Source organism: Sciurus vulgaris (assembly GCF_902686455.1).
Source record: "Sciurus vulgaris genome assembly, contig: HiC_scaffold_272_arrow_ctg1, whole genome shotgun sequence".
In the NCBI taxonomy this organism is placed as follows: Eukaryota; Metazoa; Chordata; class Mammalia; order Rodentia; family Sciuridae; genus Sciurus; species Sciurus vulgaris.
In genome coordinates, this window is record NW_027632781.1 from 584,597 (window position 1) to 612,508 (window position 27,912).

At 36.4% G+C, this 27,912-nt stretch overlaps 1 protein-coding gene across 3 annotated transcripts in view; it reads left to right on the forward strand.

Moving 5' to 3' along the window:
• The window catches only part of LOC306652547 (uncharacterized protein), a 69,142-nt gene that overhangs the window by 10,968 nt on the left and 30,262 nt on the right, over positions 1–27,912 (forward strand). Inside the window, exon 1 of one of the 3 annotated variants that reach the window (XM_079125380.1) lies at positions 23,534–23,957. The exons of the other annotated variants lie outside the window; for them this stretch is intronic. The gene's annotated coding sequence lies outside the window, so the exon portion shown is untranslated. Of the gene's footprint in view, positions 1–23,533; positions 23,958–27,912 lie in introns of those variants that run through there. 3 annotated transcript variants of the gene reach the window in all.

Here is a 27,912-nt window from a genome sequence, read left to right on the forward strand (position 1 = left end):
CAATGTTTTGTACATTAGAGCTTTTGTTTATTGCTGAGAGGAGGAAGTTTGCAGGGATTCAGGCAATAGCCTTATTTCCACACTCAGCTCTAGAGAGTTTTCTCCAAGTACTCTTTGGCCTAAGTTTTGATGTTATTTCTCTGAATGTTAAGAATTTTTTGCTCTGTAGGAAATATGTAAAAGATGACTCTTTCACTGCCAGAGTGAAATAGTAGTCTCTACATCAGCACCATGTGTGAAGAATTCTCAAGGTACTACCCCATTTTCCTTGACATATTTTGTGGGATTCCTGAGAAAAAGCATGCATGATCATGAGGAACATACAATTGCAGACTCATGGATTTCACATTCTCACTCAGCCAACCATATGTGTACTTCAGGACTAGCTGAAAAGTATCAGTTTAATTTGACTAGTTTATATAGTTTTCAGTGATACATCAAATACTTCTGGCTTGTGTTTTGCACAGACTCTTGTATCCTCAGTTGTCTTGTGGTAGCTGTGCTTTGATAGGGCTCAGAAAATATATCTCATTTATCTCCAGATTTTTAAAAAATTATTTTTCTTGTTTCATGTTTAGGTACAATTCTTTTTGGCAATTCTCTACACCTACAAAATTAACTCAGAAACTGTTCACCATTTTTATGCATGATTTTTCTGCATTATACATTGGAATTTATTTTAGGATGTTGTTAGTGTGTTCTTCCTTTGATAGTTGTATTATTTTCTGTTTGTAAGCTATTCATTTAAAAATCAGATATATTTTCCTATTAATCTAATCTACTACTTCTGAACACAGCAAGCCAGATACACCATTCAAATTTATATTACTTAAGAAATAAATAGTCACTTGTCCAGGATTCCCTGTGTTTTAGTCAGCTTTGCATTACTGTGACCAAAGGACCTGACAAGAACATCTTAGAAGAGAAAATGTTTATTTGGGCTCATGGTTTCACAGGTTCATTCTAGTCACTGACTCCATAGCTTTGGATCTAAGGTAAGGCAAAACATCAGGAGGGAAGGGTGTGACAGAGGAAATCAGGTCAGGATATGACAGCCATGAAGCATGGGAATGACTCTATTCACCAGGGATAAAGCTGAAAGCAGGCCCCAGGGAACTCCTTCCTCTACTCACTCTGTACCTTCTTAAAGTTACCACACCCTAGATCCAGATCAATGGATTAACCCAATGATTGGTTTTCAATACTCATAATCTAATTATTTTACCACTGAGCAGTCTTACATTATCTCACACAAAAGCTTTTAAGGAAAATCTCATATCTTAACCATAATACCACATCATAATTGCACTTTGTGGAATTGGACAGAAAAATAATAAAAACCACATTATCTGGCTTCAGAAGAGTACTATTCCTTGATTCTTTATGCCATTTTTCTGGTTTCTGTGATTTTCAACTTTGGATTACCACCTTGAAATAGAAATCATAATTGAGGCAAAATAGTAGGAATCAGTGGAATTTTAAAACATTGTTTAAATGGTGCCTATTCATTATACAAAGTAGTGAGTTTTGTTCTGGCATATTTCTAGATGTGCATAATGTATTTAGATCAATGTCATGCCACAGGCTTTCCCCATGTCCTCTCTCAATTCCTTTCCTTTATCTTAATGCTTTATCTTTTATTTTCATGAGATATCTTTTTTCTTTTTTCTCTGTTGCTTTTGTATATGAGATAAAATGTACAACATTTACTGTTCTGAGTCAGTCTTATTTGTGTCAACATAATGCTCTCCAATTGCATTCGTTTTCCTGCGAACAGCTGACTTTTGCTGAATAAAGTTCTATTGTATGTTTATACCATCTTTTCTGTATCTTTTTGTCTGTTAACCAAATGCAGACAGATTTCATGACTTAGTGATAGTGAATTGTGCTGTTGTAAACCCAGGAATGGATCTATAATGTATGCTGATTTTTATTCAATTAGCTAGTAAAGAGTGATATATATTAGCTGTGTCATATGATAGTTCTATTATTAGTTTCCTCAGGAAGTATTCATCATGACTTTATCAACAACATTGTACAAGTGTTCCTTTTTCTGTGCATGCTTACTAGTATTTGTGATGGCAAATGAGATGTGAAATGAAATCACAGTAGATGAAATCACAGTAGAGTTTTGATTTACCTTTCCCTAATGGCTAAAGATGCTGAATTTTTTTTTTTCTTTTTTGGTGCTGGGGATTGAACCCAGGGCCTTTTGCATGTAAGGCAAGTACTCTACCAACTGAGCTATATCCCCAGCCCCGATGATGAAATTTTTTACATAATTGTTGGCCATTTGGACTTTTTCTTTGAGAAGTTTCTGTTTATTCACTAAGTTAATGAATGGGTTATTCAGTTTTATTTTCATGTTGAGATTTTTAAAATTAATCATATATTTAGATTTCAGTCATTTGTTAGAGTAGTAAATGGCAAAAAAATTCACTCATGCAGTATGTTGTTTCCTCATGCTGTTAATTTTTTTCCTTTGCCATTCAAAAGCATTTTCATTTTGATGCCATGTCAGTATTTGTTCTTGATACTATGCTAAGATACGTAAGCATTTTTGAGGAAGTGACTTCCTACTCTTAAATGTTGTAGATTTTATTCTAGCAGTTTTTTACATTCCTGGACTTATTCATAGGACTTCAATACATTTTGAGTTGATGTTTACATATGGATATCCCATTTTCCCAGTGTAATTTGGTAAAGAATACTCTCAAATGTATGTTTGGGAATCTTAATCAGTAATTAGATGAAGCAAGGTTCATTGGCCTCTGTAGCTCCTATTCTGTTTCATTTGTTACTGGGCCTGTTATTGTCCCAAAACCACATTGCTTTTGTTATCATGACTCTGTAGCATAAATTTAAGTCAGGTATTGTGAGGCTTTCATGTTTATAGTTTACAGAATTACTTGCTTTTCTGAGTCTTTTATTATACCATATGATTTTTAGGATTTTTTTTCTATTTATAGAATAATATGGGTATTTTGTTGAAGATTGTATTGAATGTGTAGGTGACTTTATTTAATCTATAGATGTCTTTAGTTTTTTAAGTTTAGTTAATGTAGATGACTTTCATTTATCTATAGATGACTAAGTTTTTCAAAGTTTTGTAATTTTTCTTATAAGATCTTTTCTTTCTTTGGTTAGACTTATTACTAAGAATTTTCAAGTTATTCAGAATGAAATGAATTTCCATATTTCTTTCTCAACAGTTTCATTATTGTGGGCAAAAATGTTGGTTTTCTTATTTTGCTTTATCTATTCTGAAATTTCACTGAATTTGTTTATTGTGCAAGGAACCTTTCGGTGGAAAACTTAGGATTTTCTAAGTTTGGCATTATATCATCTGCAAACAGAGATAATTTAACTTCTTCCTTTCCTACTTGTTACCCTTTCCTTTCTGCCTCTTACCAAATGCTCCAAATAAAATTTGAGTATTCATTGTATAGAAGTTGTGGGACTGAACATCCTCCTATTGTTCTTCATTTTACAGAAAATGCATTCATGCATTCAGCTCTTTCCTATTCAATAGAATGTTGACTTTAGATTGGTCACATATAGCCTTTGAATATGAGCTAAGTTCTTACTTCTTCTAGTTTCTGTTGATTTGTGTTTGATGTATTCAAGTAATGAAAACGTTATAAGACTGTGAGATGGATTACTAGGATACTTGATTTGGATTTTTCTGGTATTTTATGTAGGAACATATAATTGCATTTCCCTTTTAGATCTTTCTTCACAGTGTCCCCAAAATTCTGGCATATTGTATTTCTATTGTTTGATTCTAAGATTTTAAAAATTTCTGTCCTGATTTATTTTATGTCATACACTTGAAAGTGTATTATTTAATCTCCATGTGATTGTGTATTATCTTTAATTTTTCTTGCTGTTGATTTCAGGGTGTAATGATCTGATAAGATACAAGGCATTGGTTCCACAGGCCTTGTGAGGACTTTATTTGTGGCCATAAATATGATCTATTTTGGAGAGAGTTCCATGAGCAGGTAAAAATAAAGTGTGGTCAGCTATTACTACTCAAACTGTCTTATAGATACTTGTGTCCATTTTATCTACAGTATGATTTAACTGCAAATCTTTTTTTCCTCTAAAATTAGGGCAGATTTTGTAATTGAAATGTAAATCCAATAATGTTGAATCATTTTAATATGATCATAATGAACTTGGAATAAAAATTGGAAAACTGGGAGTTGGATTTGAAAATAATGGAGTTGGTAATAAAATGATCAGATATGTAATAAGCATATATCTATAATATTTATAAGTACAATCTAAAAATAACATGTGAGATATCTTCTTTATGTTCCACTTATTTGTTAGGTTTTGTTTTCTTATTACTGATTGTCAGTGTGGCTCATTTCTCATGTAGGTGATGTTCCCTTTGTACAGTTGCTTCTGTATGAATACAGCAATGTCAGATAAATTTGTTTTCTGTGTTTTTGTTTTTTCTAGCACAATCTGTGTCTACATGTGGTAGATACTAATGCAGGGCTTATATACCAGTGTAGATTAGAGATATTGTCAACCCTGAGCTGGTGCCAGTGTAAAAGTGAGAAGACTATCTAGTCCAGAGGACTGGATAGTTTGCTTTTGGGCTAGATACACAGGCAATTGTACGAGACATGTGTAAAACAGTACAAGGTTTTGGTAGATCATATGGAATTCTTAGTGTGTGTATTGGAAATAATTAATAATAACAATATAATGGTGATGATGATAGAACATTATATGAGAAAAGATCATTTAACAATAATATATGGTATAAAACAATAAAATAGTAAATACGAGAAAGAGTGATATTTGATGGTCTTCCAAGAAGAAATAATCAAGATTAGGAACATACATTTGTGCTGGGGATGTGAGTCAGTGGTAGAGAAGTTGCCTTGTGTGTGCAAAAACCCAGGGTTAATTCCCACCAAAAAAAAAATTAAAAAGAAATAGATTTTTTTAAATTGGAGCAGTATAGTTATACAAAGTAATTGGGTTTATTTTGACAAAATCATAGATGGTTCAATTTAATTTTTCTCTTTTAATTCCCATTGCCTTCTTTTCCCCTTCCATCCTTCCTCCCAATTTTCTCCTTCCTCTACTAATCTTTCTTTCATTTATTTATTTATTTTTAATTGATGCTTTCTACATATACCTGAAGGTATAATTTATGTTGTTATGTTTATATATGCACATAACATTATTTGCTAAATTCATTCCACCCTTTATCTCTTTTCCTGCCCCTTCTCCCTCTTTCTCAACCTACTTCTAACCTTTCCTTTATCTTTATGAAATATAATTCCCCACTTTCCCCTTGTTTTGCTCTACCTGCCACACATGAGAGAAAACATTTGACCCTTGATTTTGAGTCTGATTTATTTCACTTTGTGTAGTGTTCTCCATTTCCATCCATTTATGAGAAAATGTCATAAATTAAATCTTAATGGCAGAATAAAACTCCTCTGTGTGTGTGAGAGTGTGTGACATTTTCTTAATTCATTCATCTATTAATGAGAATCTGAACTACTTTCATAATTTGGCTACTGTGCATTATGCTAATATAAATATCAATGTGAATATATCAAAATATAATTTTAATTATATTTAGTTATGTAAGTATAAGGAACACTTGACAGATATCCAATATTCATTCAGACTTTTTCTCTGAAAAATATAAATCAGTCATAAAAAGAAAAGAATAACACTTCACTGATGATCAAGTGTATATAACTATGGCATATTAATGTAAACTTTCTAATTATGGAAAAGAAAATTATTTATTATAAAAACTATCATTTACATTTTTGTTTCCCCCTTTTTATTGGCAGTGAATTTGACTGTTCGGTGCCTACATACAAACATGTCTTTTTCATTCTGGTGAAATATGCATAAAATTAAATTGAGGAATTAGGACCAAGACCCTTCACCAAATAGAAAAAAAAGTAGGCCCAAATTTCCATCACCTTGGCCTAGGACCAGACTTCCTTAACAAGACACCCATAGCACAAGAAATAAAAACAAGAATCAATAAATGGGATAAATTCAAACTACAAAGCTTTTTCCCAGCAAAGGAAACAATAATGTGAAAAGAAAGCCTACAGAATGGGGAAGAATCTTTTCCACACACACTTTAGACAGAGCACTAATCTCAAAGCTTATAAAAAACTTAAAAACTTTACACCTAAAATACAAAGAACCCAATCAATGAATGGGGCTAAGGAAATGGGCACTCACTTCACAGAAGATATACAGGTGATCAACAAATATATAAAAAAGTGCTCATCATCCATTGTAATTAGAGAAATGCAAATTAAAAGCACCCTAACATTTCATCTAACTTCAGTTAGAATGGCTATTATCAAGAACAAAAGCAGTAAGTGTTGGCATGGATGAGGGGAAAAAGGTACATTCATACATTGATGGTGGAGTTGCAAATTGGTGCAACCACTCTGGAAAGCTGTATGGAGGTTCCTCAGAAAACTTGGAATGTACCCACCATATGACCCATCTATCCCAGTCCTTGGTTTATACCTGAATAACTTAAAATCAGCATACTATAGTGATGCAGCCACACAAATGTTCATAGCAGTTAAACGAACAATAGCTAGATTGTGAACCAACCGAGATGCCCTTCAATTGATGAATGTTTAAAGAAACTGTGATATACATACACAATGGACTATTACTTGGCCATAAAGAAAAATAAAATTATGGCACTTGCTGGTAAATGAATGAAGTTGGAAAATATCATGCTAAGTGAAATAGGCCAAGCCCAAAAAACCAAAGGCTGACTATTTTCTCTGATAAGTGGATGATGATATAAATTGAGGGGGGATGGCAGGGGGAAGAGAAGAATGAAGGAACTTAAGATGGTGTAGAGGAAAGTGGGTTGGGAGGGAGTGGGGGATGGAAAGATAATAGAATGAAATGGTATTACCCTATGTATGTCAATGATTACATGAATGGTGTAAATCTACATTGTGTACAACCATAGAAATTGAAAGTTGTACCCTGTTTGTGTACAATGAATCAAAATTCAGTCTGTAAAAATAATTTAAAAATTAATTTGACCATTATAACCATTTTAAGGGTACAATTTATTACCATTTAGTGTATGTACGATGTTGTAAAACAATTACAAGTATATAGTTATAAAACTGAACCAGACGTTTTTAAATATAAAACAACCAGTGTTTTCAACAACCATTCCCAATTTCTCCTTCTCTCAGGTCCTGGAGTGACTAAGATGCAGTTTTTTCAATACAGTTGCTTTGTCTTAATATTTTAAAATAATTTGACCTATACAGTATGTGGCAAGTTCCTCTAATTTCTTTCCCTGAATTTAATGCTTTCAAGGCCATTTATGTTATGAGTTTTAGGATTCTAATTAAACTTTTGATGAATACGATTCTATCATGTAGACATGTCAAATTTTAGTTATCTCTCATGGTTATTTTTATGACTTTGCAGTACCATGGATAAATCCAGGTATACTCTGCCACTGAGCAACATCTCCAGAATTTGTGCTTATTTGTTTGAATCAGGGACTCCATAAACTTGCTCAAACTTGAAATTACCCTGCATACCCTCTAGAGTTTCTGTGATTCTGGGTTGTACCACCATGCCTGGAAGTTATCAGTTAATCTGCTGTTAGATATATGGGTTGTTTTCACCTTTGGTTATTCTGAATAATTCAACTATAGATATTCATATACAAATTGTTTTCTAACTATGATTTCAGTTATTTCTGTATATGTCTGGGATGAATTCTGATTAATTATGTAATTCAGTGTTATTTTGCTGTCAGTTGTGTATTTATTACTTAGAATACAAGGAGATGCTTTTCACAGCACCATTGCACCATTTTACATTCTCCCAAAAATGTATGGAATATTCAATTTTTCATAGCTTGATATTGTTTCTGTTTTGTCACAGTTTTAGATTTTATTTTTGTATATTTTAATACTTCTTTGTTTACAGCACACAATAAAACAACATTTAGGTAGATAGGAGGTCTAACAATCTGTTACTTATAGCTCTGAAGACAAAAAATGTGCTGACACACAGGAGCCCACAGGGCTTATCCAGGCCATAGTTATCACACTCTTGATCCTTGGGAGGCACTTTATATCTTTCAGTTTGTATCAGGTCAACAAAAGTTTATGAAGCCACATTGATTGAATAGGTTAAAAAATGTGGGGGCTCTGGAATGTGCAAGTTGTCCTTAATGGTGTGGTCTCTGACACTTGGGTGAATATGGAGGGTGCACAGAGGCACTGTAGGGTGAAAGCCTAAAACAGAAGTGTTGTGTGTCTAGCTCTAATCATCTTCTCAAAAAGGGGAAATGACTGGTCTTCAGCTTAGGCTAAACATTTTTTGAGACAACTATTCAAAGTAAAACTGTTAAAATTATTTACTTACATCCATAAAAATGTTCTATTTTGCACAGAAATATTATTGTAGTAAAGATTAAACACTTGTCTTGCATTTATTTTTGTAGCCTAAGGCTCCATTGTCAAATATGAATTCATGAATATTTAATTCAGCTTTCTTCAAATTTAGTTTTAGCTATTAAAATGGAACCATATATAAATGGGTGAAAGAAAAGATCCATTGACAACTAAAAAATAATTTTTAAATGTTTTATTTTGAGATTATATAAATCTCAATCCTTTGCATGTAAGTAACCATTTACCTTAAGGTTATTTGTGGAAGAGACTGTCCTTTCTCTATTAGATTATCTTGACAACTCTGTGAAAAATAAATTGTCCTCAGGCATGTGGTTTATTTCTAGACATCAAATTTTCTTCCCTTGATCTATTTTTAAATTGTATTCTTTTAAACTCTTAATGAAACTTCAAATAAGTATTATGCCTGAGGTTATAAGATTCATTAGGGTCACTAGGGTCACTAAAATATGTGATAGGACCTGATTGCTTTAACTTAATGATATTAGAAATTAACAAGAATTATTAGTAAGAATAATTCCAATAGAATATTTCACATTTTAAAGAACAAAGTTTCTATTACATATGATAAAAAGAGCAACCCATTGAATTCTGTAGTTTTCCATGAAGATGATTTAGAGTAAATTCACAAGATATTTGCAGGAATGTCTGTACATTGTCATGGCCTTACTGGAAGCTATTGCATTTGATTTTGTGCTTCTAATAATCAAACACAGGGCACATTCCAAACAAGTACCGCATCATTTAACTACAATCGTAGCACCATACAAGTTGTTTAAACTTGTCTGTAGGTAAAAATCCTACAAAATATTTTATATTAATAGATACAGTATATAGAATCATATTACACATAATTATACTAACAACTTTTGTAGGCAGTATTCACTGATGAATACAAAACTTATGGGTGAAACAGATGTAAACATTACATTGTATAGCTTAAATGTGAGTCCTTTTAAACATTCATTAATACAATTCTTTCAATTTCACTGAAAAAATGTATAATTATTTTAAGTAAAAATTATAACACTGTATTGTGGAAGTTATAATGCACAAATACAAGCCAATTCTTGAACAAGAAGATAGGAGAAAAACAGCCTAAGATTTTTATATATTTGTTATAAAATTTATGCTTATAGTATCTGTATGCAAATTGCAATATGTTAAGATGCATATTGTAATCTTTATTTTTTTATTTTTATTTTTTGCATATTGTAATCTTTAGAGCAACTAGTAAAACTCACAATCTTACCACATTTAAATACTGGTAAGAAATTAAACTGAACACAACAGGTATTTCTTTAAAAATATGCACAGACACTGTAGTCCTAATAGTGCAAAACAGAAAATAACCCAGATGTTTTTTATTACTGAAGTGGATAAGCAAATTGTCATGCTTCTACACAGTATTGCTCAGCAATACAAAGGAGCATATTTTTGAAACACATACTCTGGTGGAATCTCATAAACATTGTGTACTGAAACAACTGGACCTAAACTCATGTGTATTGTGTGATTATAGGCACAAAGAACCTAGGGTTCAAAAAATCATAATCATAACTTTCATCTGAGGCAGAAAAATGTTGACTGGGAATATCCACAAGAATTTTTCTTGGGATATTGTAAATATTCTATGCTTAAAAGCAATAACATTTTATAGGTTTATTTGTCAAATCTGCACAGTTAATATTTGTTATATTCAATATGTTTCCTTATGAACTAACCAAAAAGTAAATAAATTGGAGCTTGGCTGGGGAGTGGGCAGGAACATAGAAAAAATAAAAATAGCATAATTAGAAGATGTTGAATCTTGGTGACTGGTATATTGTACTAGTCACTCTTATGTATTTTAAAATTTTAGGTAATTAGCCATTTGTATAAATATAAATATCTGATCTATATTTATTCTTAAGATCTTAGTTGTTTCTTGGATTATGGTAGAAGCAACTGATTATTCATGTATTCTGAGCAAGACTGATTTTACTCCTTTGTAACTTTGGGAAAATTTATGAAACTTAACATGAATGCTTTGTGTGTGTGTTTTGCATGAAAAGCATATATCAATGCAAATATTAAATCTGATTGATTTGCCCAAAATTGAGTATTTTAGAGATATTGAGACGCTTGGGACCAACTCAAAGTAGCCGGGTGACTCTCACCCCCTGGGGGGGCATCCCGGATGGGACGGGGGTCCCGGAACGCAGGAAACTTTGTGAAGTAGAACTGCCGGCGAGACGCCCCTCCCCCCGCTGAAGTGCCATAGAGGAGGCCGCTCGGCACAGCGCTGGGACTCGGAGCAGCCACTGGGGCTCCGGTGGCTGCCCGGGGGAGGAGTGGCGGGGAGAACTGTGTGGACTCAGGACACCGGGGCCTGCCCTGAGGAGGAGGAGAGGAGCGTGGCCACTTGGATTCAGAGAGACTGCACCAGAGCTGCAGGCGGTTGCCAGAGGAGAAGCTGCGCGGCGAGCTGTTTGGAATCAGAACGACGCTTCTGAACACCGGGGCCTGCCCTGAGGACAAGGAGGAAGAGGAGCGGCCGCTTGGATTCGGGTGACTACACGGGAACTACAGGCGGTTGCCAGAGAAGGGGCTGCGTGGCGAGCTGTTTGGACTCTGACCACTTCTGAACCCCGGGGCCTGCCCGGAGGAGTAGGAGAAGGAGGAGAAGGAGCGCGGCGGGTCCTTTGGACTCGCAGTGACTGCATTAGCGCTCCAGGCGGCTGCTCAGAGGAGAAGGCGAGTGGTGAGTTGTTTGGTCTTAAAGTGACAGCTCCTGAACACAGGGGGGCTGCCTGGAGGAGAAGCGTGGTGGGACGCTTGGTCTTGAGGGGCCACACCAGAGCTCCGGGCGGTGCCCAGATGACTCGTGCAGCAGGTCACGTGGATTCGGAGCCACTCAGAGGGACTGCTCCTGAACACCCGGGGGGTTATCTGGAGAAGGAGGAGGAACGGGGAGGGTCACTTCGACTCGGAGTGATTGATTGCCCCGGGCTACGGGTGGTTGGTGGGAGGAGGAGGCACGAAGTGAGTTTCTTGGACTCCTAGTGACCGCACCGGCATACTGGGCAGTTGTCTGGAGGAAGAGGCCTGTGGCGGGTCTCTGGGACTCAGAGCGATTGTTCGGGGCCACAGGTGGCTGCTCAGAGGAGGGGCCACGCAGCCAGGCGATTAGGTGCAGAACAGGGTCCCAGGATCTAGGAGGCTTCTGGGTGGAAGAGCCGCACAGAGACAGGCTTAGGGCGGAGCGAAGGTTCCAGGCCTATGGGCAAATTCTCTGAGGAGGGGCAGCCTAAGGAGATTCATCTGCGAAGGGTGAGGCTCCCAGGCCAAGGAGGTAGGGCCGGGCCCCTGGAAACTTTGCAGAGGAAGGCAGCCCAGCCCAGGCAGTAGATGTAAATTGAGGGGAACCTCTAGGAGGAAACTGACCAGCGAGACCTCCCCACCGGGTGAGTCTTCCCTGCTGGGTGAGGTTTCCCACAAGGACAGTAAAACCAGAGGCTCAGGCCCAAACAGGCCTTGCCTCAGCCCACAGCCTAGGTCCCCTTTGGATGACCATTGGTCAACAAGTGGAGGCACCTCTGCCCACTAGCAGGGAATATACCCCACCTGAAGGCCACTACTCCTAGAGAGGCAGCTTCCTTGTGGAGCACCGCATTATCAACCTCCTCCAAGACTTCAGCCTACTGAAGGCTAAGAGGGGATATATATAGAAATCTTCAGGGTCATTGTAAATCAACAGAGGAAATCTGCAATATCTCAGCGGTCCACTGATATCTGAACAACATGAGAAAACAAGAAAAGAAAATGCTGCAAACAAATCTAGATGTTACATCAATAAAACCCAATGACAGCATGGCAGAAGAAATGACAGAAAAGGAGTTCAGAATGTACATAATTAAAATGATCAGAGAAGCAAACGAGGAGATGAAAGAGCAAATGCAAGCATTGAATGATGAGATGAAAGAGCAAATGCAAGCATTGATTGATCGCACCAATCGACAGTTAAAAGAGCAAATACAGGAAGCAAAAGATCATTTCAATAAAGAGTTAGAGATATTGAAAAAAAACCAAACAGAAATCCTTGACATGAAGGAAACAATAAACCAAATTAAGAACTCCATAGAAAGCATATCCAATAGGATAGAACACCTGGAAGACAGAACCTCAGACATTGAAGACAAAATATTTAACCTTGAAAACAAAGCTGAACAAACAGAGAAGATGGTAAGAAATCATGAACAGAATCTACAAGAACTATGGGATATCATGAAAAGGCCAAATTTAAGAATTATTGGGATTGAGGAAGGCCTAGAGAAACAAGCCAAAGGAATGAACAACCTATTCAATGAAATAATATCAGAAAATTTCCCAAATCTGAAGAATGAAATGGAAAATCAAGTTCAAGAGGCTTACAGGACTCCAAATACACAAAATTACAACAGACCCACACCAAGGCACATTATAATGAAAATACCTAACATACAAAATAAAGACAGAATTTTAAAGGCTGTGAGAGAAAAGAACCAAATTACATTCAGGGGGAAACCAATACGCATATCAGCAGATTTTTCAATCCAGACCCTAAAAGCTAGAAGGTCCTGGAACAACATTTTTCAAGCCCTGAAAGAAAATGGATGCCAACCAAGAATCTTATACCCAGCAAAACTTACCTTCAAATTTGACGATGAAATAAAATCCTTCCATGATAAACAAAAGCTAAAAGAATTTACAAAAAGAAAGCCAGCATTACAGAACATTCTCAACAAAATATTCCATGAGGAAGAGATGAAAAACAAAGAAGCAAATCAGCAAAGGGAGGAATTATCCTAAAGGAATTGTCAAATAAAGGAGGAAACAAGTTGTGTCAAACAAATAAATAAACAAAATTTTAAAAATGAACCAAATGACCGGGAAACCAAATCATTTCTCTATAATAACCCTGAACGTTAATGGCCTGAATTCATCAATCAAAAGACATAGACTGGCAGACTGGATTAAAAAGAAAGATCCAACAATATGTTGCCTGCAAGAGACTCACCTCATAGAAAAAGATACCCATAGATTAAAGGTGAAAGGATGGGGAAAAACATACCATGCACATGGACTCAGCAAAAAAGCTGGAGTATCCATCCTCATTTCCGATAATGTGGACTTCAAGCCAAAGTTAGTCAGAAGGGATAAAGAAGGTTATTTCATACTGCTTAAGGGAAGCATAAATCAGCAAGATATAACAATCATAAACATCTATGCCCCAAACAGTGGCTCATCTATGTATGTCAAACAAATCCTTCTCAATTTCAGAAACCAAATAGACCACAACACAATAATACTAGGTGATTTTAACACGCCGCTCTCACCACTGGACAGATCTTCCAGACAAAAATTGAGCAAAGAAACCATAGATCTCAACAACACAATCAATAATTTAGACTTAACGGACATTTATAGAATATTCCATCCAACCAAGAGTGAATACACTTTCTTCTCAGCAGCACATGGATCCTTCTCTAAAATAGACCATATATTATGCCACAAAGCTAATGTTAGCAAATACAAGAAGATAGAGACACTAGCATGTATTCTATCAGATCATAATGGATTGAAGTTAGAAATAAATGAAAGAGTAAAACACAGAAACTATTCCAACATCTGGAGGTTAAACAATATGCTATTATATGATGAATGGATAACAGAAGATATTAAGAAGGAAATTAAAAAATTCTTAGAGGTAAATGAGAACAAAGAAACATCATATCAAAACCTCTGGGACACTATGAAAGCAGTACTTAGAGGGAAATTTATTTCATGGAGCGCATTTAATAAAAGAAGTAAAACTCAACAAATAAACAACCTAACACTACAGCTCAAAGCCTTAGAAAAAGAAGAACAGAACAGCACCAAAAGTAGTAGAAGACAGGAAATTGTTAAACTCAGAGCTGAAATCAATGAAATTGAAACAAAAGAAACAATACAAAAAATTGACAAAATAAATAGTTGGTTCTTCGAAAAAATAAACAAAATTGATAAACCTTTAGCCACACTAACAAAGAGAAGACGAGAGAAAACCCAAATCACTAAAATTCGGAATGAACAAGGAAATATCACTACAGACAGGAAGGAAATACAAAACATAATTAGAAGCTATTTTGAAAATCTATACTCCAACAAAATAGAAAATTTCGAAGACATCAACAGGTTTCTAGAGACATATGAATTGCCTAAACTGAATGAGGAGGACATAAACAATTTAAATAGACCAATTTCAAGTACTGAAATAGAAGAAGTCATCAAAAGCCTACCAACAAAGAAAGGGCCGGGACCAGATGGGTTCTCAGCCGAGTTCTACAAAACCTTTAAGGAAGAGCTCATTCCAATACTTCTCAAAGTATTCCATAAATAGAAGAGGAGGGAACCCTCCCAAACTCATTCTATGAAGCCAATATCACACTGATACCTAAACCAGACAGAGACTCATCAAGGAAAGAAAATTTCAGACCAATATCCTTAATGAACATCGACGCAAAAATTCTCAACAAAATTTTAGCAAATCGCATACAAAAACATATTAAAAAGATAGTGCACCATGATCAAGTGGGTTTCATCCCAGGGATGCAAGGTTGGTTCAACATCAGGAAATCAATAAACGTAATTCACCATATTAATAGACTTAAAGTCAAGAATCACATGATTATTTCAATAGACGCAGAAAAAGCATTTGATAAAATTCAGCACCCCTTCATGCTCAAAACACTAGAACAAATAGGGATAGTGGGAACATTCCTTAATATTGTAAAGGCCATTGATGCTAAGCCCATGGCTAATATCATTCTAAATGGTGAAAAGCTGAAAGCATTCCCCCTAAAAACTGGAACAAGGCAGGGATGCCCTCTTTCACCACTTCTATTCAACATCGTTCTTGAGACTCTGGCCAGAGCAATTAGACAAACCAAAGAAATTAAAGGGATACGAATTGGAAAAGAAGAACTCAAACTATCCCTGTTCGCTGATGACATGATTATATATTTAGAGGAACCTGGAAATTCCACCAGAAAACTCTTAGAACTCATAAGTGATTTCAGTAAAGTAGCAGGTTACAAGATCAATGCCCATAAATCCAACGCATTTTTATACATGAGTGATGAATCTTCAGAAAGAGAAATTAGGAAAACTACCCCATTCACAATAGCCTCGAAAAAAATAAAATACTTGGGAATCAATCTCACAAAAGAGGTGAAAGACCTGTACAATGAGAACTATACAACACTAAAGAAAGAAATTAAAGAACACCTTAGAAGATGGAAAGATCTTCCATGTTCTTGGATAGGAAGAATTAATATTGTCAAAATGGCCATACTACCTAAAGTGCTATACAAATTCAATGCAATTCCAATTAAAATCCCAATGACGTACCTTACAGAAATAGAGCAGGCAATTATGAAATTCATCTGGAAGAATAAGAAACCCAGAATAGCTAAAGCAATCCTTAGCAGGAAGAGTGAAACAGGGGGTATTGCAATACCAGATCTTCAACTCTACTACAAAGCAATAGTAACAAAAACGGCATGGTATTGGTACCAAAATAGAAAGGTAGATCAATGGTACAGAATAGAGGACACGGACACAAACCCAAATAAATACAATTTTCTCATAGTAGACAAAGGGGCCAAAAATATGCAATGGAGAAAAGATAGCCTCTTCAACAAATGGTGCTGGGAGAATTGGAAATCCATATGCAACAGAATGAAACTAAACCCATATCTCTCACCATGCACGAAACTAAACTCAAAATGGATTAAGGACCTCGGAATCAGACCAGAGACCCTGCAGATTATAGAAGAAAAAGTAGGTCCAAATGTTCATCTTGTTGGTCTAGGACCAGACTTCCTTAACAGGACTCCCATAGCACAAGAAATAAAAGCTAGAATCAACCACTGGGATAGATTCAAACTAAAAAGCTTTCTCTCAGCAAAGGAAACCATCAGCAATGCGAAGAAAGAGCCTACAGAGTGGGAGAATATCTTTGCCAATCATACTTCAGATAGAGCACTAATCTCCAGAATCTATAAAGAACTCAAAAAACTCTACTCCAAGAATTCAAACAGTCCAGTCAACAAATGGGCTAAGGAAATGAATAGACACTTCACAGAAGAAGATCTACAAGCAATCAACAAACATATGGAAAAATGTTCAACATCTCTAGTAATAAGAGAAATGCAAATCAAAACCACCCTAATGTTCCATCTCACCCCAATTAGAATGGCGATTATCAAGAATACGAGCAACAACAGGTGTTGGCGAGGATGTGGGGAGAAAGGTACACTCATACACTGCTGGTGGGGCTGCAAATTAGTGCAGCCGCTATGGAAAGCAGTGTGGAGATTCCTTAGAAAACTTGGAATGGAACCACCATTTGACCCAGCTATCCCACTCCTTGGCCTATACCCAAAGGACTTAAAATCTGCATACTACAGAAATACAGCCACATCAATGTTCATAGCTGCTCAATTCACAATAGCCAGACTGTGGAACCAACCTAGATGCCCTTCAATTGATGAGTGGATAAAGAAACTGTGGTATATATATACTATGGAATATTACTCAGCCATAAAGAATAACAGTAAAATTTGGTTTTTGTTTTAAAGTAGGCCATGTTTACTCATCTTATGGATTTTAATATTCAAAGGTGTTTATTTTTGTCTTAACCCTGGGGGTGACATCTTTATGCTTTCATTTCATTTTGGCCTCTGTTTGGTAAGTGGGATTGTTTTTATTTTTTTCTCAGTACAGGTGTGAGCTTCAAGAGTCCTTTACCACTGAGTTGCATCTCCAGCCCTTTTAGTTTTTGTGTTCATTTTAAGACAGAATTTCACTAAGCTGATGACACTAGTGTCTAATTTGTATTCCTCCCACCTCAGCCTCCTGAGCTTCTGGGATTACAGCAGGCACCACTGTACCCAGTTTGACTTTCTTTTGGATTGAATTGTTTCCCAGTAAAATATTTTACCTCAATGATGCTCTTTATGAGCAGAGTACTAACAAGAGTGCCCTATAAATAGTGTAATTAAGTAGTGTAAATAAATAGATTAAATAGTGTAATCTCAGTAAATATAAGTTCAATGAGAAAAAATAGTCTCTCAAAGATGACTTTGTGAAAAGGGTAGAAATTAGGTAATGCTACAGTTTGGATAGATCTTCCCCCAAGGTTGTACATTAAAAACTTGGTTCCAAGGGTGTTTTACACTGTTAAAATCAAAAGATGACTTCCATAGTACTCAGGTGATAGGTTTAATTGTAGCTGGAGAAAATGTCCTCTCAGCATATCTGTCTTGGGCATTTGCTTTCACATTAAAAAGCTTTTTTAGGCACAGTGTTTTCAGTTAGTCTGTGTTAAAAGTAATAAATAACTTACAAATACTAAAGAGAAATTCAAACACTGTAGAGTAAAGTAAAAACATTTTCCAATTTAACCCATGATAAAAATATTTTTTAAAAAATCACTGAGATTTCATTTCTTAAACATAGTTCTAAGCCATTTATTAATATTTTTCCAAGATTTCTAAAACAGTTGAAGTGTTCTTTTGTGAATATTCCTGATAATAAGTACTCAGGGTATATAAATCTAAAAAGAATCCTGCATCATTACAGAAGATTTACTTCATTTTCTTGTTGTAGAGCACCTGCATAACTATTATGGTCTAGGAAAGATATTTGAGTTTTGGATCCAAGTAATAGTGATTTTGAATTTCATCCCAGAGTAGGCTTTTAGTAGATACAGTGCTGCAAATTTTTCCAAATTTGAAAAATAATATAAACTATCTGAAAAAAAGCAGAATGAAAGATTGCAAAAACATCTCCAGTTCTTCATGCTCCCCAGCCCTTGGCATCATGTTCTTTTACTGTTTCCATTTACACACAGAATTTTCTTCCCAAGCTTAGAATCCAAAATGGCTTATATACTTGGCCAATATTACACAGTGAACATGACAGTGTACCAGTTTTATGCCTAGGTCTGAAATGTTTGAAAGCTTTTTCTTTTCCTTTCCAAACTCTACCAACTCCATAAAGACTTATGAAAATAAGATGCCATGTGGAGGAGAATAAACATGTCCCAGGGGACATCTAACTCTCTCCCAGAAGTAGAGACACAAAGTCAAGTAACAGAACATATGCCTGATGGAGCCCAGCAGATACAAGAAGAAGAGCCTAGGTAAACCCAACCTAAATTTGTCTTCATCATGATCTAACAATTTAAATCATAAACTACTATGCTTGGGGGTAGCTTATTATGCTTAAAAGATGTCTAACAACACACACATTGTAAACAGGATGCCAAGAATAATGGAATTCTGGTTTACAAGCAGTAGACATATAATAGGTACTAAGTTTCTGTTCCTCTGAGTTAATATGTACTCTTTTTTTAGATCATTTTGAGTTACATGAAAATACATGGAGACAAGAAAACATGTTGACAGTGCTTAAATTCTCACCGGACTGCACAGCAAATGATGAAACAACCATAGCGTAAGATTAGGGTCAAGGCTAAAATGCAAAATAAGTTTGTCTTTAGTCTATTCCCTTCACATCAAAACTTGGTGTTCAATGTAAGAACAGATCTGAAGTTCACATGGGATTCATTTCTTCTTAGACCACAACATCTGTTATTCACCATATGATGTCTGCAAGGGGATGTGCCACTGCCAAACAGCAGTTGGGAAGCAGTGCTCTGCCTTTGGAGACTTACTTTTCTCAAGGTACCATCTCTTCCCCACTTGGGACAAAAGAGATTTGAGGAGGGAAGTCATGTTTTCTCAACTGTGATTTTTCAAAAAAGGTTTCAGGTCATTCACTTACTGAATTCATGGGGATCAGAACCCTCAAATCTGCATTTGCATTTTGGCAGCATTTTGCCACTGAGGGTGCCACACACCTAAATGTGGTGTGTGCATTGAGATGTTCTGGAAAATTAAAACACAGAGGGAGTTGCGAATGTTTAGTGCTAAAAATATGTTCAATTAATAATAATTTTATATTGGTCATGTATTAAAATGAGAATGTTTCAGTATGTTGTGTTAAATGAATTATTACAATTGATTTCACTTATGTGACCACTAAAAATTCAAGGTTTCACATGTGGTCCATATTTGATTTTAATGGACAGTGCTGCTGTTGTGGGCTTTCTCCTTTGTAGAGATCAGGCTGCTTCTTCAAATTACAAGAGGATGAGCTGGATGTTGTGGTGTATGCCTCTAATCCCAGTCATTTGGGTTCCTGAGGCAGGGGAATCACATCTGAGGTCAGCCTCAGCAACTAAGTGAGACCAAAATAAATTTTAATAAGAACTGAATACAGCTCAGTGACAAAGTGGCCCTGGGTTTAAACATGCACACACACACACACACACACACACACACACTCACTCACTCACTCACTCACTCACTCACATACAACCAGAACATGAGAGTTATAAAACCTAAAAATTGAAAGTAATTCTCACTATTATTTACATGTGTAAATAAACATTATTGATAATGTTATTGGTAAGTTGATGTGACTTTAATTCTCTTTCTGAAAAGGGTTGTAGCTAACAACTGATCAATCTTGTGTATTGCAGCCAGATTTTTAATTTCTTTACCTGCCACTCTGGCTAAAGGAATCTGAGCCTGGAACTTTGTCCATTCAGGTAGGAGAAATGAGAATTACCTAATAAGATCCATAGGCAGATAATAGGGGTTGGAATTCATAATCTGGAGGATTTTTGTCTGTGGCTCCACAGACAAATCTCTGAATCCATCTTCAGGTTCCCTGACGTCTGGGTAGCTTTGTCATAGACTCTGTCACTCTGATGTTCATGTGATGGAGGATTTGTAGAGAGGTCGCCTAAACATAGCAGAAGCCAGAAAATGGTAACTCTGCAGGGTTAGGTATTGTGTAAAAAGGAATAAGGGTGGATGGAAGCAGCCAGAACTGGCTGTGAGTACCTGGGCTTTTCTAAGGTCAGGTACTAAACTGAATTCCATTTCAACACAGATACACATTAATATTTTATCTTTTTCTGGCTCACATTTTTAGAGTAGACTGGTAACCAGCACCCTTCTTGTATTATCCTGTGCCTGAATGATTATCATTGAGTGATTTGGCATCCACTTTGTGTAGCTCCTTGCCTGTATTTTACACTGAACCAGAATGGGTCATGAAAACAGGGAGGGTCATAATACGAGAATCCTGACTCACGGAAGGAATTTATGTTTGGAGAAATATTTTCTGTAGCATTTCTGGTCACTATTTTCTACTCAGAGTTACCCTATTTCATACTGTGTTTTCCAAATCTATGTATTTTATCAGTAGTATTTGAAAGACATAAAAATGTTTCCTAAGAGGCAAGATTCAGGTGGATTTTGTCAAAAAGAGTCATAAACTAAGGCCAACATTTGAGCCTAGAAAATGATATTGTTTGTATTGTACAATGTAATGTAATCAATGATATTGATTGTATTGAGAATACATATCACTTTCACTGGACATGCAAAGTTTTGCTAAATCATGGGGTCACTTCTGCAATGAAAGATAGTCCAAAGTTACTTTGCTTGGAGGGGGAGTCCATATCTTAGGAACAACTCCTTTTAGAGGACTCCAGTTATTTCTAAAGCCTTTTTATATCCTGGTAGAATAAGCCTGACTCACACAGAAAGTGTTTACCAGTACAAGCAAATATTTAAAGATTCTTATGACAGGGCATTTGGGTAAAATCTACTTGTCAATCATCAAGTCTATATTTTTACATACTGTCTTTCTATTAATAATAGCCTTCCTATTAGCCTTTGAATTGTTTTGAGGGGAAAAATCAATCACAGTTTTAAGTCACTTGTTTAATAGTCCATTGGAAGCATGGCCCTCACAAGTGGGGCTTGATGAAGTTTACCAAGATAACTTCTCTTCATGAACACTCTCCTGAAAGTATTTTATCCAGAGCAGTCCAGTGCCTCAGGCAGAAGATATGAGCTCATGGGATTTCTATTAGCATGTGGTAGTGTTCTCCTAGAAGCCAAACTCTATTCTTTATCCCTTTTATTATTCTCCTCAGTATGAAAATGTTTGTAATTGGTTTGATGCATGTTGAGGTATTAAGGTCCTGATAAGAACTATGTTATTTCTTACTCTTTTGGTTGCCCCATCAGCAGCTGATTTCTTCTGATTACATAGATATCAATCATCTTACAGGAGGCAAGATGCATGATTGCCATCTCCTTTGATGTGGACACAGTTTATATTACTGACAATATTTTCAAGGGCGTGTTTAATGTCTTCATTCTTAGCTGGGATGAATCCTCTTTAGTACATGTGCATGTACTAAATTGAAGGTATATTTTGAGTCAATATAAATGCTTGCTTCCTTTCCTTTAGTCATTCAGAGCTTTTGTCAGAGAAATAATGGCTTTATGGGCTGATGTTTTTATTTTATTTTATTGTAAACAAATGGGATACATGTTGCCTCTCTGTACATGGCGCAAAGGCATACCATTTGTGTAATCATAAATCCACATACAGTAATGTTGTTTGATTCATTCTGTTATTTTTTCCCTTCCCCCCACCCCTCCCACCCCTCTTTACCCTCTATACAGTACTTTCTTCCTCCATACTTGCCCCCCTCCCTAACCCTAACTCTAACCCTAACATTAACCCTTCCCTCCCCCCCTTTATATCCACTTATTAGCGATATCATTCGTCCCTTGGCTTTTTGAGATTGGCTTATCTCACTTAGCATGATATTCTCCAATTTCATCCATTTGCCTGCAAATGCCATAATTTTGTCATTCTTTATGGCTGAGTAATATTCCATTGTGTATATATACCACAGTTTCTTTATCCACTCATCAATTGAAGGGCATCTAGGTTGGTTCCATAGTCTGGCTATTGTGAATTGAGCAGCTATGAACATTGATGTGGCTGTATCTCTGTAGTATGCTGATTTTAGATCCTTTGGGTATAGGCCAAGGAGTGGGATAGCTGGGTCAAATGGAGGGTCCATTCCAAGTTTTCTAAGGAATCTCCACACTGCTTTCCAGAGTGGCTGCACTAATTTGCAGCCCCACCAGCAATGTATGAGTGTACCTTTCTCCCCACATCCTCGCCAACACCTGATGCTTGTATTTTTGATAATCGCCATTCTAATTGGGGTGAGATGGAATCTTAGGGTGGTTTTGATTTGCATTTCTCTTATTACTAGAGATGTTGAACATTTTTTCATATGTTTATTGATTGCTTGTACATCTTCTTCTGTGAAGTGTCTGTTCATTTCCTTAGCCCATTTGTCGATTGGATTATTTGTATTCTTGGTGTAGAGTTTTTTGAGTTCTTTATAGATTTGTTTGCGAAGGGTGAGGCTTCCAGGCCCAGGAGGTAGGTCTGGGCTGATGTTTTTAGAAGCAAAATGTCAGTTTTTAATATCTGTTGTGCCATGACTACATAGTCCAGCTATCCACTGGCCATTGACCATGAACTTGCTTCTATCAGTAAAGAGGTTCCAGTTTATCTCAGTGATAGACTAATCAAGCATACCCAACTTACTGAAGAGTCTCCCAGATCTCTGAGTCATCATGTTGCATTTGTCAATTATCATCTGCTGGAAGCAGGATTCCTTGATTTAAGGTAGACATGGTTTCTCCTAAAGTTGACATTTGGAATGTCAAATGGGATGGTCTGGAATCTCCTTATACTCCCAGTAGTCAGCTAACATCCACCCTTCTGTTTCAGCAGGACAGGACTTGATGATGTACAAATGCACTAATGAATTGACAGTGGGTTTCTCACTTCTTGTGGTAAATCACAAGTGGCAATCACACCCCAAAGGAAGGAGGACACACATTTTACTATGTGGTAAATCTGTTCTGATACATAAGTTACTGATCACAGTTTGTCTTCAATGTGTGTAAAAGAACTTCAAGGACTGAACCTTGTTAGATTCTTAACTTTTATGTATCAGGAAGGTTTAGAGCAGGGTCTGCCATGAGGCTTTGCTTTTACTTCTCAAAGGCAGTTTGGAATTCTGGTGTACAAGTCTAATATTTTATTTGTTCCTTTTAAGGGCTCATATAGAATTTTACCTATTAGTCCAAAATTATGGGTCTAAATATGGCAGTATCTAACTGTTTTAGTCAGATTTTTCATTGATGTTTCTAAAGTTCTGTTCAAGAGCAATTTTAGGGGATGAAAAGTTTATTTTGGGCCTTACAGTTTTAGATATCTCAGTGCAGAGATGGCTGACTCCATTCCTCAGGATCTGGGAAGAGTCAGAACACCATGGAAGGAGAGTGTGATGGATGAATGCACCTGGGAACATGGTTCCAGGAAGAAGAGAGTGCTGTATTCATCAAGGAAAAATATAAACCCCAAAGACATGCCCCCAGGGACCTACCTCCTCCTGCCATACCCTACTTGGCTACAGTTACCTCTCAGGCCCTACCAGAGGATTAATGCACTGAATAGGTAAAACTCTCACAACCTAATCATTTCACATCTAAACTTTCTTGCATTGTCTCATGCATGAACTTTTGGGGAACAACTAATATCTAAACCATAACACTGACATTTTCAGAAACCCATGTACCTGTTTCAGGTTCCTGACTTCTGTAAGGCTAAAGGTAGCCTGCTTTACATCTGATATCAAAATTCAGGTTTATTGTCTAATCTGTAATCCCAGATAGGTGGTTTATTTAAAAATGTAGTAACTTTAGTGGACATCTCATCCACATGAGGTAGGTTGTTTAATGCAGCAATATAGAATTTGAAAATCTGAATTCATAATAGGGATTGACTATAAGCCGATCATCCTCATCTGTGAAAAGATTTCTTTAACCAGCCATAATCCTCATAGCTAGCAGTTTTGATGGACTTTCATTAAACAAATTACAAAAGATTTTTAAATCCCCGATGGACAACAACATAGCAACACTGGAAGGTTACTTTGTATTGAAGTCCTCTCACTCAAAAGTGGTGATTAGGAATTCCTTATCAGAGAGATGTAAAAAAATCATTTCTTAAATTCAGCATGTTGAACCAGCCTTAGTTGCCTACTATTGTCATTAGTAAGGAATATAGATGAGCTACTGTGAAATGAATATCTGACTTGATGTTCTTTTTAGCTCTCAGATCTTGCCTGAATTAGTATTTATCAGTGGGTGTATTTTATTTCTTTTTTTAAACAGACAGGATTTTGGTATTGCAGGGTATTTGGCAAAGCCAACTAAATCCATCTTTTACCATCTTTTAAGAAATTGTCCACAGAGACTTTATCTCTATTAACACTTCAGGGAATACTGTTTCTTCAGGGGGTTGGGAATGAGGTTACCACCATGTTAAATAAAACCTTGTTTGAGATAATATTGATTATCTTCTGCAGGTTCACTTTGACCCATACAAACTTATTTACTTTTTTTTTTTTTTTTAAGCCAGAGATTGTATCGAGGGGAGATTAATCACTTAACCACATCCCCAGCACTTTTTATTTTTGATTTTTATTTTGGGGCAGGGTCGCACTAAGTTGCTTAGGGCCTTGCTATGATGCTGAGGGTGGGATTGAATTTACAATCCTTCTGCATCAGCCTCCCAAACATCTGGGATTACAGGTATGTACCACTGTGCCTGACTTAGTAGTGTTTTTTTTTTTAAATCTCTATCCCAAATTGATTTATAAGTTTTAAAATATTGAATAGTTTTTTCTTTACATAAAATTTTTTGCTTTAATGAATAAAAAGTTGACATTTTTATGTATGTACACATGAAATATAAATATCATTTGACCAGTGATTTTGTTGTTTTCTTAACATGTTTCCATTACTCTTCACATTTAGAATAATTGCCCTGCTCTGATAAGTCTTTTAACATTTACAGTTTCTTTTGACCTTAATGTTTCTTTTTCTCTGAATTCCAGATCAAATAAACTTGGGTAAAACTTGAACTCTATTATTTACTGTATGCTTCATAAAATGTCATAAAAGATGAATACTATTACTGCTATCATCTTATTTTTGGTTTTATGAGTTAAGATATGAAAACTTTTAGAGTGATATGGATACATTTGAAATGATCATAAAGGATTGATGTTGAGGCAGGGAAGATGGTGTATTATAGTGAGGCAGAATTTCTTTCTGCTCAGTTAACCAGAAGTCAAGCAGTGAAAATACTGCTTAGAGTAAAAATACTGGAGGGTTGCTCTGCCTTAACTGAATCAGAGACTGTTCAACTCTTTAAATGGGTCTAAAAAAAGGTCACCATGTTTATCAATTATCATTGGCAGCCAAACCAGGAGCCATCTTGAGTATACACTACAGCTGTGTCAATGGAAGGTGGAAACCCATATCTGGGAGTTTATGGTTAGGTCTGAGTAAACCTACCTGAGTCTAGTAAAGACTTAACTGAGCCTAAAAACCCAGGAAAAATCAGGAACTGAGAGCATTTTGCTCTGGTGAACTCAAGTTTAAGTGGCTAGAGAGAACCCAATTCTTTCCAAGTGAGTCCTGTGGTTCACAGGAACTCATAAGACCACCTACAATAAATCAGGAAGTTGATATGGTGGGTGTCAGAACACTTGACTTTCTACTCAACTGCCTGACTGATCCTTGACACTGTCTATCCCTCGAACCCACCTGGTCTGGCATCTGTCCAATCACTAGCACCCACCCAATCTGGTGCCCTTCCTGTTCCTGGTACCTACTGGTTGTCTGACATAACCCTGTCTGATTGGTCCCTGTGATCCCAACCTGCCGGGACCTCTGTCCCTCTGCCCCCAGTCTCCTGACCCCCTAACACCTGACTTCACACCCTGCCCCCCCTTGACCTCATAGTCTGCAGCTTGACTGTCTGGCTCATAGCCAGTTCCCTACTAGGCCTGCCTGACCAAGCCACCTGCTTTGCCATCTGGCCCATAGGCTAATCCACCCAACCCTCCATTTCACCACCTGACCTGCCCAGCCCATCACAGATTGATATTTACCAGAATTTAGAAGTATATTATTGAACACTGCCAGCAACTCACTACACAACAAACATACTGGAATCCCATTAGAACTTAAGCCCTTGCAACCAGAAACTCCAGGCATGGAAACTTCAATCACAGAACCCAATGGGCAGCATACCCTGGGAGTGAAATGGACAGGTCCTCCTATTCCACCCCTTACAAATCACCCAAGAAGGGAAGTTTAGAAGTCTTAAACACCAATTGGCAACTTGGTGAGCAACACAATAAAAAGGAAGGCCATGACAGCCCACATTCCATATTCCCATACTCAGTTTATACCTCAAGAAGAAATTTTATTGTATTGGTGTTTTCTTTTATTTGAATATGTACTGATTAATTCAAAAACATGAACACACACACTTTTGTTTCTCCTCATTTGTAGCCTTCTTGTTAAAGGTTGCTGTTTTTAAAAATTATTTATTTATTATTTTTTTACAGACAGCACCTTGATTCATCATACACAAATGGGGTACATCATTTTGTCTCCATGGTTGTACACAATGTAGACTCATACCATTCATGCAATTATATATGTAAAAAGGGCATTGATGTCTGTCATATTTCACCATCTTTCATACTCCCCTCTCATTCCCTTCTAACAATCCAAAGTTTCTCCATTCTTCTCTCACTCTCCACAACCCCACCTCAATTATATATCATTCTCCACTTATCAGGGAAAACATTTGGTGTTTGTTTTTTGGGATTGGGTTATTTCACTTAGCATGATATTCTCCAACTCTATCCATTTATTGTAAATGCCATATTATTCTTTATGGCTGACTAATATTCCATTGCATATATATACCACAGTTTCTTTATCCATTCATCTGTTCAAGGGCATCTAGGTTGGTTCCACAGTTTAGCTATTGTGAATTGAGCTACTATGAACATTGATTTGACTGTGTTACTGTAGTATGCTAATTTTAAGTCCTTTGGGTATAAACTGAGGAGTGGGATAACTGGGTCAAAATGTGGGTGCATTCCAAGTTTTCTTAGGATTCTCCACACTGCTTTCTAGAGTTACTGTAACAATTTTCAACTCCACCAGCAATGTAAAAGTATGCCTTTTTCCCCACATCTATGCCAACATCTATTATTGTTTGTGTTCTTGATAACAGCCATTTTAATTGGAGTAAGATGAAATCTTAAAGTTGTTTTAATTTGCATTTATCTAATTACTATAGATGTTGAACATTTTTCATATATTTATTAACTGCTTGTATGTCTTCTGTAAAGTGTCTGACCAGTTCCTTGGCCCATTTATTGATTGGGTTCTTTGTGTATTTAGTGTAAAGTTTTGTAAGTTTTTTATAAATTTTGGAGGTAAGTGTTCTATCTGCAGTGCATGTGAAAAAGATTTTCTCCCACTCTGTAGGCTCTGTCTTCACATTTGTGATTGTATCCTTTGCTGAGAAAAAGCTTTTT